Here is a 17,661-nt window from a genome sequence, read left to right as displayed (position 1 = left end):
GTTACTCACCCTAAAAGAAGACAGTTACTCAGGTAAATATTATCAAAGATAATTTTGCCTCTGTTTTATAGTTACCCTAAAACCTCAGATTCAAATGATTTTTTATGTAAGCAAATATTTGGCATTAAGTTGCTTGAAAACTATCCTAATTTTATCACAGAATTTTTTAATTGTCTTCAGATCCTGATCCTGCTGATCCAGTGACCAACTTGTATAATAAGGATCTGTGGTAGTTCAAGCTTCTTATTAATATCAGTTTACTATAGAATAATAGTTTGATATTTTAAATGAAGGATGTTTCAGGGCCTTTACAACAGGTATTTAACATTTTTAATAGGTCTCTATTCTGAAAAGTATTCTGTTTGATTTGCTTTAGTAAATTTTGATATTGTACATGGGATGGTCCTTAGAATCTCAGGAACCTATCTCATTGTGCAGAGCAATCCACGAGACTAGGTTCCTTTTGTTATATTACTGTATATTAGATTAATCTGAAAATGCCCAGATATCTTCTGTTCCTTAAGGTGTGATTTTTTCTATTTCTGAGTTTTAAAACATGAAAAAATTCATGTGCTTATGATATCTAAATAGGTTAGATTTTCTGTAAGTAGGGTGTGTGTGTGTGTGTGTGTGTGTGTGTGTTTAATGCAAGGTTCCAGCTGTTTTGGCAAAGGTAAGTCTTACTGCATCGGAAAACCAGAGTTTAGGAGTTATGAGAATTCTGGCTTCAGTAGTTTAGGATAAAAAGTTGTTCATTGAATCCTTTAAAAGTTATGAAAATTTGTAAAAAGAAGATTCTTTAAAATTTAAATTTTTCATACTCAAATTATAAAATACATAATTTTGATTACATGGCCATTTAAAATTAGGAACAATACATTTTTTTATTTTGTCCATTAATATGCATTAAGTACCTACCTATATAGGTAAGATAGTATTAGGTATCTACATATGTAAATGCCATATTTTGCTATGGATCATGTGCACATTTTGCCCAAATTTTTTAGGGAAAAACAAGGATGTGCATTATACATGGGTAGTACCTGAAAAACTTTGTATCTGTTCTTGTGTTTTGTAATTATTTGTTACATAAAATTTCTTGCACCATAATATGTTCAAAAATAAATGCTAGGGATAAAAAATATGTTGAATACAGAACCAATGTGGGCTCTGGCCAAGATGGAGGTGTAGGTAGATCACCTCCTCACACAACAACCAAAAGAAGATTAGCAACTAATTTAAAAACAAAAACAACCAGAACTGCCAGAAAATCAAACTGTATGAAAGACCAACAACAAAGGAATTAAAGAAGAAACATTCATCCAAACAGATAGGAGGGTTAGAGATGGGCAGTGGGGTCAGAGAGGACCAGGCACAGCGGTGGCTGGAGGACTACAGTGGGCAAGGCTGCAGCTGGTGGACTGGGTGGTCCCACATTTGCATGTAGATAAACCTGGAGAAATAACTGGGAAGTGAGACAGTCCATACAACCCAGGGTTCCAGCAGCAGGAAATAAAGACTCAGAACCTCTGGTTGTAAAATTCTGTAGGGGTTATGGCAGCAGCAGAAGCTGCCAGTCTCACAGGAAAGTCCCCTGGCTGAAGGAGCTCATGGGGTCCTAGAACATACACAAGCCCACCCACTCAGGAAATCAGTGCCCGGCCAACAACTGCAAGGGTGCAAATTGCTTGCAGGAAGTGGAGAAGTGACTGAAAGTGGGGTGAGAGCCAAGCAAGCATCATTGTTACCTCTCTGACCCCTCCCCCACAGACAGGGCTGCAGTGCAAGGACTTGAGTAGCCCTACCCTGGCAAAAACCTAAGGCCCTGCCCATATTGACATAATAGGTGCACCGAGGCAAAGAAATATGGCCCAAATGAAAGAACAGATCACAACTCCAGAAAAAGAACTAAGTGATGTGGACATAGACAACCTATCAGATACAGAGTTCAAAACACTGGTAATCAGGAAGCTCAGAGAAATGATTGAATACTGAGGGAAAATAAAGGAAGAAGTGAAGGCTATGCAAAGTGAATAAAGAAAATATACAGGGAACCAACAGTGAAGGGAAGGAAACGGGGACTCAAATCAACAATTTGGAGCAAAAGGAAGAAATAAACATCCAACCAAAACAGAATGAAGAAACACAAATTAAAAAAATGAAACTGAGGAACTTCTAGGACAACTTTAAACTTTCCAACATCCAAATGATAGGGGTGCCAGAAAGAGAAAAGAAAGAGCAGGAAATTGAAAACTTATTTGAAAAAATAATGAAGGAAAACTTCCCCAATCTGGCAAAGGAAATAGACTTTCAGGAAGTCCAGGAAGCACAGAGGGTCTCAAAGAAATTGGACCCAACAAGCACACACCAAGGCACATCATAATTACATTACCCAAGATTAAAGATCAAGAGAGAATCTTAAAAGCAGCAAGAGAAAAGGAGAGTTACCTACAAAGGAGTTCCCATAAGACTATCAGCTGATTTCTCAAAAGAAACCTTGCAGGCAGGAAGGGGCTGGAAAGAAGTATTTGAAATCACTAATGACAAGGATCTCTATCCAAGATTACTCTATTTTGCAAAGTTATCATTTAGAATGGGAGGGCAGATAAAGTGATTCCTAGATAAGGTCAAGTTAAAGGAGTTCATCATCACCAAGTCCTTATTATATGAAATGTTAAAGGGACTTATCTAAGAAAAAGAAGATAAAAAAATGTGAATAGTAAAACAACAAACTCACAACTGTCAACAACTGAACCCAAAACAAAAACAAACTAAGCAAACAACTAGAACAGGAACAGAATCATAAAAATGGAGATAACATGGAGAGTTCTCAGCGGGGAGGGGAAGAATGGAAGGAAAAGATACAGAGAATAAGAAGCATAATTGGTAGGTACAAAATAGGCAGGGAGGTTAAGAATAGTATGGGAAACAGAAGGGAAAGAACTTATGTGTACAGCCCATGGGCATGAACTAAAGGGAGGAGGTTGCTGGAGGGAATGGGGGTACTATGGGGAGGGGGATAAAGGGAAGAAAAAAAGTGAAGCAACTGTAATAGCATAATCAACAAACTATACTTAAATGCTAAAATTCCTTTATAATAAAAAATAAAAGTAAACAAATAAATAATTGAAATAAAAATTAAAATCTTTTTTCCTGAAAGTTTGGGCCAAAAACATGGGTGCCTTATGCATGGTAAGAATAGTACATAAATAGAGATAGATTTTTCAAATAGCAAACTGAATTTTCTAAAACTGTTCAGATATCTCAGTCACTATTAATGTGAACAAATAACAAAGTAATGCTGTATAGCTTAGGAAGTAATAATTACAATTTTACCTTAGGGCAGTAATTCTTTCATATTAACCTGAGGATCTTATTAGTCAAATACCAATTGATTGAATAGTTTAAGGTTGGGGTTTCAGATATGCATTTCTAACAAGCTGCCCAGTAATGCTGATCCTACTGGTCCGATGACAAACTTGAGTAATAAGGCTTTGTGGTGTTTCAAGCTTCATTTAATATCAATTTACTGTATAATAGTAAACTTGTAAGTGATGCTTCAAGGTCTTTAAAAGAGATAAACATTTTTAGTAAGTCTATTCTGAAATGTGTTCTACTTCATTAAGGACTTTTGGGTTTTCTTTTATAAATTAAAAGATGTGCTTTATGCTCAGATTAATCCTGTTTGATATCATTATTTTCTTTTAAGACAATTTTAGTCCTGGCTGGTGTGGCTCAGTGGATTGACCTCTGGCCTGTGAACTGAAAGGTTGCTGGTTTGGTTCCCAGTAGGGCACATGCCTGGGTTGTGGGCCAGGTCTCCATGCCCCATGACTAGGGGGCATGTGAGAGGCAATTGATCCATGTATCTCTTGCACATCAATGTTTCTTTCCCTCCCCTCTAAAAATAAATAAATAAAAATTTTTTAAAAAGATTTTAAACTTGGCTATATAATTTTCAAGATAAAGGAAATTAGTCACATGGATGATAAGATACACATTGTAAAGTCGTACCTTATATTTAAACAGATTAATATGTCAAATTAGCAAATATTAATGCATAATACTTTCCTCTTTTAGAATACTTAGAAAACTGTTAATTACTCTTGGTGTCCATTTCCCTCTTGATAGGCAACAACTCTCTCCTTGGTTATAAGTTCAAAGCATACTCATTCTTTCAGGCTACTGTGATAACTAAAATTGGAGCTATATACAAGCGTGTGTGTGTGTGTGTGTGTGTGTGTGTGTATGAGTGGGTGGAAATAGAGGTGGACATGGGGGATGGGGACATCTGTAAAAGTGTCAACAATAAAAGTTAAGTTAAAAAACAAGTATATTTATTTAATTCTAAGTATTTATGATTTGTAATCTGAGCTCAAACTTTCAAGTATACATTATTGCCCCAACAAACAAGAAAAGATTTCATTTTCTTTGTTTTTGTAAAGTAAATTGTATTGGCTTAAAATATTTGAATCTTTGTACTAATTTTGATGTTTTCCAAAGCATGTGGTATGTTTTTAGATAAAAAGCAAATTAAGAGCTTTGCTGTTGGTGCTGGGATAGAGGTGCTCCTTACCCTTATCCCATACCTTGTCCTGTGCATCTCTTCCATTTGGTAGTTCCTGAGTTATCTGTTTTTATAAGAAATTTGAAATCTAGTAAGGTAAAGCAAATGAACAAAACAATTAAGATCCAAGTTAACCTGAAATTTATTCTTCATGCTCATATTTTGCCAGGTAAATTTTAAAACCTTTTTTCAATTACAGTTTGTATTTAGTATTATTTTTATTATTTTTATTCCAGGTATATAGTATAATGGTTAGATAATCATATATTTTACAAAGAGGACTACCCAATATTTCCAGTACCCCTTTGGCATCATACACAGTTATCACAATATTATTGACTATATTCCCAATGCTGTACTTTACATCCCCATGACTATTCTGTAACTACTAAGTTGCAATTCTCAGTCCCTTCAACTTTTTCACCAATCTCTCCAACCTCCCTCCCCTCTGGCAACCACCAACCTGTTCTCTTATATTTATGAGCCTGATTCTGTTCTGCTTGTTCATTTATACTGTTCTTTAGATTCCACAAATAAGTGAAATCATATGGTATTTGTCTTTCTTTGACTTATTTTACTTAGCAAATACCATTTAGGTCCATCCATGCTGTTGCAAATGCTAAGATTTCATTCTTTTTTATGACCAAGTAATATTCCATTGTATATATGTACCACAATTGTTTTATCCACTTGTCTATTGATGGGCACTTGGGTTGCTTCCATCATGTGCCTTTTATAAATAATGCTGCTATGAACACAGGGATGCATATATCCTTTCAAATTAGTGTTTTGGCTTTCTTCTGATTTATTACCAGAAGTGGAATTACTGGGTCATAAGGAAATTCCATTTTTAATTTTTTGAAGACCCTTCATACTGTCTTCCATGGTGCCTGAACCGATCTGAATTCCCACCAACAGTGCACGAGGGCTCCTTTTTTTCCACATCTTTACCAAAACATGTTTGTTTTTGTGTTGATGATAGCCATTCTACAGGTATCAGGTGATATCACAGTGTGATTTTAATTTGGATTTCTCTGATGATTAGTGACATTCAGCATATTTTCTTATATAGTTGTATATTTGTATGTCCTCTTTGAAGACTATTCATATCCTGTAACTATTTTTCAGTTGGATTGGGGTTCGTGTGTGTGTGTGTGTGTGTGTGTGTGTTGAGTCATATGAATTCTTCATAACTTTTGGATGTTAACCCCTTTTCAGATGTGTCATTGCCAAACACTCTCCCATTCAATAGGTGGTCTTTTCATTTTGTTTATGGTTTCCTTTGCTATGCAAAAAATTTTTTGGTTTGATGTACTCACATTTGTTTATTTTTTCTTTTGTTTCCCTTGCCCATTTATGTTTTTCTTTTGTTTTCCTTATCCAAGGAAATAAATCGGAAAAAATATTGCTAAGAGAAATAATTGCGATTTTACTGCCCATGGTCTCTTCTAGGAATTTTACAGTTTTGAGTCTTACATTTAAGTATTTAATCTATTATCTTAGTTTATTCTTGTATTTTGTATAAGAAGACTGTCTAGCTTCATTTTTCACATGTATCTGTCCAATTTTTTCAACACCATTAATTGAGTAGACTGTCTTTTACACCATTATATGTTCTTGCCTCCTTTGTCTAATATTAATTGACCATATAAGCATGGGTTTATTTCTGGGGTCACTTTCTATGTCGTTGATCTATGTACCTATTTATATGCAGGTACCATGCTGTTTTGATTACTCTCATGTTGTTTGATATCAGGTAGCATGAGACCTCCAACATTGTTCATTTTTTTGTCAAGTTTGCTGAGGCTATTAAGGATCTCTTGTGGTTCCATGTAAATTTTTGGATTTGTTCCAGTCCTATAAAATATGCCTTTGATATTTTGATAGGAATTGTGTGGAGTATACAGATTACTTTTTGTAGTATGGAGATTTTAACAATGTTAATTCTTCATACCCATGAATATGGTATATGCTTCCATTTATTTGTATGTTCCTCAGATTTGTTCATCAGTGTCTTATAATTTTCCAAGTATAGGGTTTTTACCCCCTTTGTTACATTTTTCCTACTTATTTTATTTTTTTGATGCAATTGTAAATGGGATTGTTTTCTTAGTTTTCCTTTCTGATAGGTCATTATTGGTATTTAAAATTGCAAATTATTTTTGGAATATTTATGTTGCATCCTGCTACTTTACTAAATTTATTTATCAGTTCTATTAAGTTTCTGATGTAATCTTTATTGTTGTCTACATACAACATCATGTCATCTACAAATAGTGATAGTTTTACTTCTTCCTTAGCAATTTGGGTGCTTTTTATTTCTTCTTGTCTGATAGCTGTGGCTATGACCTCCAGTACTATGTTGAATAAGAGTGGTGAAAGTCGACAGCCTTATTTTGTTCCTGACTTTTAAAGGAAACACTTTTAGTTTTTCCTTTTTTATAGGATTTATTTATTTATTTTTAGAGAGAGGGGATGGGAGGGATAAAGTGATGGAAACATCAATGTGTGAGACACATCAACTGGTTGCCACTGGCACACCCCCAACTGGGGATCCAGCTCACAATCCAGGAATGTGCCCTGACAAGGAATTGAACTGGTGACCTCCTGGTTCTCAGGCCACCACTGAGTCCACTGAGCTATACCAGCCAGGACACTTTTAGTTTTTCTTTATTGAGTATGATGCTATCTGTTGTTTTGTCATATATGGCCTTTATAGTGTTGAGATATATTTTTCTATATTTCCACTTTTCTGATAGTTTTTTAATGATAAATGAGTGCTGGGTTTTTTCCAAATGCTTTTTCTACATCTATTGATACGATTTTCTTTTTTATTTTTCATTTTGTTTATGTGGTGCCTCACATTGGATGATTTGCAGATAGTGTAGCTACTTTGCATTCCAGGAATAAATTCCACTTGATACTGGTGTGTGATATTTTATATGTGCTTCTGAATTTGTTTTGCTAATATTTTGTTGAGGATTCTAGTATCTGTGTTCATCAGTACATTGGCCATATAATTTTCTTTCTTTGTAGTGTCTTTATCTGGTATTGGAATTAGGATGAAGTTGGTCTTGTAAAATGAGTTGGAAGTCTTCCCTCCTTTTGAAATTTTTGGAATAGTTTGAGGAGAAGTGTTAGTTCTTCTTTGAATGTTTGGTAAAACTCACCTGTGAAACCAGCCAGTCCAAAACTTTTGTTTGCTTGAAATTTCGTTTGAAATTATTTGATAACTACTTCAATTTCATTAGTTGGAATCAGTCTGATCAGATTTTCTGTTTGTTCTTGATTCAGTTTAGCAAGATTTTGTGTTTCTAGGAATTTATCCATTTCTCCCAGTGATTTTACTTCTGGGTATATACCTGAAGAAACTCAAAGCACTAATTATAAAGAATATATGCACTCTTATTTTCAGTGCAGCATTATTTACAATAGCCAAGCTATGGAATCAACCCAAGTGTCCATCAGTAGACGAGTGGATAAAAATTGGTGCATATATACAATGGAATATTACTCAGCCATAGTAAAGCACACATTTTCAACATTTGCAACAACATGAATGAAGTTAGAGGGTATTATGCTAAGTGAAATAAGTCAGAGAAACACAAATACCATATGATTTCACCTATAAATGGAATCTGAAGAACAATATAATTGAAGAAACAAAAGAGAACAGACTCAAACACAAAGAATAGACGGTTGGTTGCTACAGGTGAAGGGTTGAGGAACTAGGTAAGAAAGGTGAAGGGATTGAAAAGTACAGATTGGTACTTACAAAATAATCATGGAGCTACAAAGTCTAGCATATGAAATATAGTGAATAATATTGTAATAAGTGGGTAGGTGCCAATTGGGTACTGGAAATATCAAGGGAAACACTGTAAAATTTATGTTTATGTAGCCACAATATTGCACACCTGAAAGTAATAAAAAGTTATATTGACTGTAATTTTTTTATTTAAAAAAGTGAGACCTAAAATACATAACTAAATGGTGAATTTTGTATGTGAATTATATCCCAATAAAGTTGTTATTTAAAAAGATAATAGAAATATAGAGAAAACAAGACAAAATACATAAAATAACTTTAGACAGTAAATGTAGACGGACCTAAACTTCCAGTTCGAGCCAAAAATTGCCAGTATGAATCAAAATAGACAAAAATATACAAGTATATGCTGCTTATCAGATTCACTGAATAGCTGACATAAAATTATTGTAAAGGTATTGGGCAAATTTTAACAATAGAGAGCTTATATGTTGCCCTGGCTCATGTGGCTCAGTTGGAATGCCTTTCTGTACACCAAAAGGTCATAAGTTCAATTTTTAGTCATGGTATATTCCCTAGTTGCAGGTTTGATCCCCAGTCAAGGATCATAGGAGAAAACAACCAACTGATGTCTCTCTGTCATACTGATCTTTCTTCTCTCCCTGCCTTACCCTCTCCCTTCTCCTTCTCCTTCCTTCTCTCTCTAAAAGCAATGAAAAAAATGTCTTTGGATGAGGATTAAAAAAGAGCTTATGTATTATTTTGAAGCAAAATAGACAATAAATATGAAATGGTTCCCTAAACAGTTTCCACTTAATAAAATTTTCAACTCATCATGAAGATATAAGTCTAAATTTGTTTGTACCTAATATCTTAGTCTCAATAAAAATAAAGCAAAATATATAGATAGAAAATAAATAATAAATTTATTATATCTATTTAGCATATTTCTTTTAGTGTTTTATTCATCAAGAAACAAAAATAAGTAAGGATAAAGAAGATTTTAACAGCACAGTTAATTGATCTGATTAAATACACTTTATAATAGAACAGTGTACCAAGCAAATGTTCGGCCACAAAACATGGGATTATAGGATATTGGCAACAGGGGGTTGAAGTGATAGACCATGAAATCTAAATTTGATAGGGAAGAAAAGCAAAGACAAAGGAAATTTTATATGGTTGGAGTAGATGGGTCTGTGAGATGGTAGTTGGGATTGGTTGAATGAGAATCCTGAAAATATTGTCAAGTGGTAAAGCAATTACATTTATTTCAGAAATACCAGTAGTTAGTCCTCAGTGACTACAAGGTCCAGAGTGTTGCCATTCAAGTTTGTGGCCGAAATGGGGAGGGAGACACTGAAGATAGAGATTCAGGTACTGACAGTCCAGAATGATAGATAGATCATTAACATGGATTTGAAATACGCTAAGATGTCAGGACTTAGAGTGGAAAAGAATACTGAACTAACAGTGAGTCCAATGTTGATTGAATGGAGGAAGATTAGCAGGAATCGGTAGTTCCACAACCAAAAAAAAATGTGTGGTTAGAGCTGGATGGCATAAACCAAGGTTTTCACAGGCAAATAGATGTGTGAGGCCCTAAAAAGTATTATAAGATGAGATCATATGGTATTTGTGTTGCACCGCCTGGCTTATTTCACTTAGCATAATGCTCTCTTTTTCCATCCATGCTGTTGCAAAGGGTAGGAGCTCCTTTCTTTCTGCTGTGTAGTATTCCATTGTATAAATGTACCATAGTTTTTTGATCCATTCATTTACTGATGGGCACTATGATTTCAACTTTAAGTGGAACCTAATCAACAAAACAAACAAGCAAGCAAAATATAACCAGAGACACTGAAACTAAGAACAAACAGTAACTGGAGAGGAGATGGGAGGGGATAATGGAGGGGAAAGGGTGAAGGGTTTTCAGGAACACCTATAAAGGACACATGGACAAAACCAAGGAGGGGTGGAGTCAGGGGAGGGAGGTGGGGATGGCTGGGGTGGGGAGAGAAGAGGGGGAAAAGGGAAGACAATTGTACTTGAACAAAAATAAAATTTTAAAAAATATAATAAAAGTTATAATAAAAAATAAAAGTATTATAAAATGAGAAGTGCACTGATCCCATCACTTGACCCAGAGCTAAACTGAATATGAGAGAAATAGCAGCTTCTACTTGATGGCATGGTGAGAGAAGTGTAGAAGTGTTATCCAGAGATAAAGCTGTTTAAGATCAAAGGAGATCAGGTGAGGATCTCAGGTGAGGATCCTACAGTCGGTGAGGATCTTAAATTATAGCACAGTTTATTAAAATGTAATAAAAATTAAGCATAAAGTCCAAAAAAATGTAATGGAAGTTTAAAAAGTATAGTGGAGAAGTAAATAAAATTGTAAGTGGTAGGTTCAGTCAGTGGAAAAGAAATAATAGGGAGAGCATATATAGCTTAATGAATTTACAAGGAGATATTCAAAGATGGCAGGGATGTGTGGATTTAGCTGCTTGACATTTACAAGAAATCCTGGCTTTCCCCTAGTAGGTGGCAGTGAACATGTAAGTCCACTACACTTCTGAAAGGATTTGAGTCTTTGCTACGTTCAAGGGAGGGAGTTGCTATCTGGCTCGAATTCTAAGGTGTCTGACTGATAGCTCTAAAGATACACAGGATAGATGCAAAGTTCCCATTACCTCTCTCTTTTTCATTTCATGTAGTCTCTTAAAGCATCCAGCCATGAAATTCTGCAGAATGACCCACATTTTGGATTTATTTGAATGTTTCCAAATGATTAGCTTAAGGTGAAGCATTTCTAGCAACATCACATGAGTGGTGTGTAAAATTTCCGCAGCATCACATCAGGAAGCACATGATGTCAAGCCATTTCACTACTGGGGTTAAACTCAACCACCTGGTTAATGTGACTACCAGAGCTATCTATTGCAAGCCACTATTTCCCTTTTGGTTCAATAAGTCACATCTTGATGGTGAACAGGGTCATTTGGTATAGACCATAGCAATACATATTCATCAGGGTTGTGAGAAACAAGCAATGCACCAATATCAATATACATGTATAATCCATATATGACAAACTTAAGAGCTATAAGAGAAGTGCTTGTAGGAATATACATGAAGGAACAATTATTTCTATGTGCTTTAACTGAGTTTGGTGGTTGTGGAGGAAATGAAGGGAAAGCTGTGGAGCAAAGGCGATATTTGAGAGTATATGTATAAAGGTGTGGGCTTATTTCTGGGCTCTCTAATCTGTTTCACTGATCTACACGTCTGTTTTTATGTCAGTACCATGCTGTTTTGATTACTATGACCTTATATTAGTTTGATATTAGGTAGCATGATTCCTCCAACTTTGTTCTTCTTTGTCAGAATGGCTGTTGCTATGTGGGGCATTTTGTGGTGCCATATAAATTTTTGGAATATTCTAGTTCTGTGAAATATATCATTAGAATCTTGATAGGAATTGTGTTGAATCTATAGATTGCTTCTGGTAGTATGGCTATTTTAATGATGTTAGTTCTTCCTATGAGCTTCCACTTATTTGTCTCTTCACTTTCTTTCTTCAGTGTCCTATAATTTTCTGAGTACAGGTCTTTTATGTCCTTGGTTAGGTTTATTCCTAGGTATGTTATTCTTTTTGAAGAAATTATGGATAATGCTGCTTTCTTAATTTCCATTTCTGTTAGTTCATTATTGGCATAATAAAAATGCAACTTACTGCTGGATATTACTTTTTTATCCTACTACTTTGCTGAATTTATTAATCAGTTCTAGTAGTATCTTGGTGGAATCTTTGGGGTTCTCTATGTACACTATCATGTCATCTTCAAATAAAGACAGTTTTAATTCCTCCTTTCCAATTTGGATGCCTTTTACCTCTTCTCTGATTGCAGTGGCAGGACTTCCAGCACTGTTTTGAATAAAAGGGGTGAAAGCAGACATCCCTGTCTTGGCCCCAATCCTACGTGGAACACTTGTAGTTTTTGCCCATTGAGTATGATCCTGGAAGTGGGTTTGTCATATATGGCCTTTGTAATGTTTACATACATTCCCTCTATATCCACTTTGCTGAGAGGTTTTATCATAAATGGGTGTTAGATTTTATCACATGCTTTTTCTGCATCTGTTGATACGATCATGTGGTCTTTATCTTTCATTTTGATTGTGGTGAATCACATTTATTGATTTGTGAATGATGTACCAATCTTGCACTCTCAAAATAAATCTCACTTGATCATGGTGTATGATCTTTTTGATTCATTGCTGTATTCAGTTTGCTAATATTTTTTTCAGGATTTTAGTGTCTATGTCCATCGGGGATGTTGGCCTATAATTTTCTTCTTTTGTAGTGTCTATCTGGTTTTGGAATTAGGATAATGCTGGCCACATAAAATTAGCTTGGGAGCATTTACTCCTCTTGAGATTTTTTAAATGATTTGAAAAAGGGAGGTGTTAATTCTCCTAGAATGTTTGGTAAAATTTAGCTGTGAAGCCATCTGGTCCAGGGCTTTTGTTTGTTGGGAGTTTTTGATTATTGCTTCAGTTTCACTAAGTGTAATCTGTCTATTCAGATTTTCTGATTCTTCCTGATTTAGTTTTGGTAGATTGTATGTTTCTACGAGTTTATCCATTTCATCCAGTTTGTCCAGTTTGTTGGCATGTAATTATTCGTAGTATTTTCTTAAGAACGTTTGTACTTTTTTTGGTGTCAGTTGTTATTTCTCCTCTTTCTGATTTTATTTACTTGGGTCATCTTTCTCCTTTTCTTGATGAATCTGGTTAAAGGTTTGTCAATCTTGTTTATCTTTTCAAAGAACCAGCTCTTGGATTCATTGATCTTTTGTATCATGTTTTTAGACTCTATTTTGTTTATTTTTACTCTGATATTTATCATTTCCTTCCTTCTGCTTATATTGGACTTGGTTTGTTGTTCTTTTTCAAGTTCCTTTAAGTGTAAAGTTAGATTGTTTATTTGAGCTTTTTCTTGTTTTCTGAGATAGGCCTGAAATGCTATGAATTTCCCTGTTAGGATTGCTTTCCCAGTGTCCCACAGATTTTGGCTTGTTGTGTCCTCATTTTTATCTGTTTCAAGGCATCTTTTGATTTCTTCCTTGATCTTGTTTTTGGCCCATGCATTTTTTAATAACATGATATTTAGCTTCCATATTTTTGTGTTTTTCAGTGTTCTTCTTGTGATTGATTTCTAGTTTCATAGCATTGTGGTCAGAGAAGACAGTTGATATGATTTCAATCTTCCTAAATTTACTGAAACTTTGTTACAGAACACAACAAGGGGGGCCTGGGATGATATACTATTATTGAAAGAAGGCCCCGGGTCCGTTATGTCCGCTGCCAGAGGAAAGACGTCTCTCAATGCCAGAGATTTGTGAAAAGGAAAGGAAACGTTTATTTAATGCTATACAAACTTAAAGTAGTGACCTAATGTCTTCACCAAAATCCCAAAGTCCCTTAAAACACCCACAAACAGACACAGTCCTTCCTTCCTTCCCCCTTTGCCCAGTCCAGAGTACCATATCTCAGGGAAGGAAATAGAAGTCCATGGCTTAGGTAGTCCTCTGGTTCTTCTCAGTTAGTACTCCCTCTTGACTGGGAGACCTCCCTGGGTTCCCGGCACCCTCGGCTGAGTCACCAGGATCTCTGCTAAAACCAGGTGGTGGTTCCCCCTTCTAAAGCTGTGGGGGCCCCACTCTGCCAGGCCGCGTGGTTCTCTCCTCAGGGCTGCCGCGTGGTTCTCTTCTCAGGGCTGCAGGAGTCTACACTCCATCAAGTCCGCGTGTTTCTCCCCTCCAGGGCTGTGCATGGCTCTCCTTCCTAAAGCAGCATGGTTCTCTCTTCAGAGCTGCACAAGGTTCTCCTTCCTAAAGCAGCATGGTTCTCCTCTCAGGGCTGTGCATGGCTCTCCTTCCTAAAGCAGCATGGTTCTCCTCCTCTCAGGGCTGTGCATGGCTCTCCTCCCTAAAGCAGCGTGGTTCTCCTCCTCTCAGGGCAGTGCATGGCTCTCCTCCTCTATGACCGCCAAATCTGGGTTTTTAAATCCCCGCGACCAATCTTCTTCTGCAGCCCCATTTCCGACTCCTCCCACACTCAGCTTCACATGCCAGAACTCGTATCCTTCCAGCTTTACTGGGCTGCCATCATGAGTCTGGGCAGGCATGGCCCCATGTCCTGGAGCCAACCCTCTCTGAGCTCCCACGCAGGCGCTGTAACTCAGGGGACCCGCCCCCCCCAGTTACATCTGGGTGGGGAAGTTACTTCCATTCCCCTGTCTTAGAGCTGATCACAGCTACTTAACATATCTATGCAACCAGCCAAAGGCTATAGATATGTTAAATGACCAACCCAGAGGTTAGCTGCAAGGCTGTTGCTATGCAAAACAGCTCTCAATGGCCCTGCTCCATTTGTCCCTTCCCCCAACCCACACCCTGGGCAGGGGGATGGAGACATCCCAAAATCTCCTGGACACCTTAAGTTCTGGACCCCATTTCAAATGCCCATTTGGGGTCCCCCTCTTGGCTGCACCCTGTAACAACTTGTCTTGTGTTCTAATACATAGTCTATCCTAGAATATATTCCATGTGCACTTATAAAGTATGTATATTCTGCTGCTTTGGGAGGAAATTTTTTTTAAAAGATTATCTATTTATTTATTTGTAGAGAGGGAAGGGAGGGAAAAAGAGAGAGAGAGAGAAACATCAATGTGTGGTTGCTGGGGTCATGACCTGCAACTCAGGCATGTGCCCTGACTGGGAATCGAACCTGCGATACTTTGGTTCACAGCCTGTGCTCAATCCACTGAGCTATGCCAGCCAGAGCAGGGAGGAAATGTTTTAAAGATATCAATTAAATCCATTTGATCTAGTGTGTCATTTAAGGCTGCTGTCTCCTTGTTGACTTTCTTCCTGGAAGATCTATCCATTGAAATCAAAGGGATATTCTATCCCCATACATATATACATATTATATAAATATTATATATATATATATATATATATATATATATATATATATATACACATTTGTCAGTGTCCTTCTTTACTCTTACTATAGCCCTGGCTATAAAGTCCTTGTCAAATATAAGTATTGCTATCCCAGCTTTTAATATTCAACAAAGGGCCTTGGCTGGCATAGCTCAGTGGATTGAGTGCGGGCTGTGAACCAAAGTGTTGCCAGTTTGACTCCCAGTCAGGGCACATGCCTGGGTTGCAGACCATGCCCCCAGTGGGAGCCACATGAGAGGCAACCACACATTAATACTTCTCTCCCTTTCTTTCTCCCTCCCTTCCTGTGGAGGATACCAGCCAGCAGTATCCATCTCGGCTGTGGATGCTCGTCGAAACATGCTAAAAACATACATAGAGACAACCAGGTCCTGTGGGGGAATAGGAACAGAAGGGCCACTCCTCATGTGGGGAGCACCTTGGCCACCCTCTCTCCTGGAGGGCGCCGCTTGGCCACCTTCTCTCTGGTGGGGAGAGCACCCTGTTCCCCCTCCGGAGAGGCTTTTTATTGGTTTTGTTTGAATAAAAATTCAGGTAAAAGCTTATTACTCATTGCCAGGAAGTAAGGATCATACAAAAGATAACAGGGAAGTCTGAGGGCCTATTTTGAGTCAGGGTCAAAGAGCTATAAAACTTTAAAGAACAAACTTACCTCTTCCTTGGACCCTTATCATTCAACTGAGAGCATTCTAAACAAAGCAGGTTTCACAGGAGTTTACATGTTCTTTCTTAGGCCTGATCACCCGGGGAACCCGCCCTTTTCAGCACAGAGCTGCACCACCCTGTCATTGTTTCAGGCTTAGGTGGAGTAAGGGAAGGAAAGCAGCAAGGGATAAGGAGATTTTCTCCCAGATGATGAGGACTCAGGCTATATCACCGCCAAGGAGCAAGGGTCCGTCACCCACTTTTGCTATAGCCCTCAAAATCCTTTCTTGGAGGCCTCCCATGTGATCGTGCCTGTCTTAGATCATTACCCCCCTGGGGAATCTTACCCATCATCAGCTAACTGACCAAGCTTTGGGGTTCAGTTAAGAATGAAGCAGCAGAAGCAGTGCTCCTGCCAGGGAGATAAGCTTTTGTCTCCTGGCTGGTTTATGGTCCAAGGCCACTCCCTCAGCTTTAGCCTAGGTGGGGGTTACAGCTTCTGATACCAGGCCGGGCAGTCCTCAACACCTTCCCCTCTCTAAAAATAAATAAATAAAATCTTTTAAAAAATATTCAACAGAGGAAGCCAACACATCAATGCCTTAAAGATAGTTTATTCAACAAATGGTATTGAGAAATTAGACAGATACATGACAAAAAATGAAGCCAGACCACCTTCTTACGCTACAAACAAGAATAAATTTAAAATGGATTAAACATTTAAATGTTAGACCTGAAACCATAAAAAAAGCATAAAAGAAAACTTAGGCAGTAAAATCTCAGACATTGCTTGAAACGATATTTTATTGCATATACCTCCCTAGACAAAAGGACAAAAAGAAAAAATAAACAAATAGGACTACATCAAACTAAAAGTGTTTGTACAGCAAAGGAAACCATCAACCAAATAAAAAGATAACCCACAGAATGGGAGAACATATTCGCCGATATATCTGATAAGTCTGATAAGGAGTTACTATCCAGAATTTATAAATATTTTACAAATTTAACACCAAATGAAACAGAACAAAGCAAAAACAAACAATCCAATTAAAAAATAGGTAAAGGGCTTAAATACACACTTCTCCAAAGAGGACATACAGATGGCTAATAGGCATATGAAAAGATGCTCAATGTTGCTAATCATCAGAGAAATGCAAATTAAAGCACAATGAGATTATCACCTCACACCTGTCAGAATGGCTACCATCACTAAATCAACATACAACAAGTGCTGGGGAGGATGTGGAGAAAGGGGAACCCTTTTACACTGTTGGTGGGAATGCAGATTGGTGGAGCCACTGTGGAAAACAGTATAGAGATACCTCAAAAAAAAGTAAAAATGGAACTGGTTTTTGACCCACCATTATCACTTCTGGAAATATATCCAAAGGATCCCAAAATATTAATTCAAAAGAACATAGATACCTCCATGTTCATTGCAATGTTATTTATAATCACCAAAAATGGACGCAGCCAAATGTGCATCAATAGATGAGTGGATAACACACCTATGGGATATTTAAAAAATGGGATTCTACTCAGCTGTAAAAAGAATAAAAAATTACCCTTTGCAACTGTATGGATAGGTCTGGAGAACATTATGCTAAGTGAAATAAGCCAGTCAGAGGAAGATGAATACC

This window comes from Phyllostomus discolor, chromosome X (genome assembly GCF_004126475.2).
Source record: "Phyllostomus discolor isolate MPI-MPIP mPhyDis1 chromosome X, mPhyDis1.pri.v3, whole genome shotgun sequence".
Lineage (NCBI taxonomy): Eukaryota > Metazoa > Chordata > Mammalia > Chiroptera > Phyllostomidae > Phyllostomus > Phyllostomus discolor.
The sequence above is the reverse complement of the archived record's forward strand: the minus strand, read 5'-3'. Positions refer to the sequence as shown.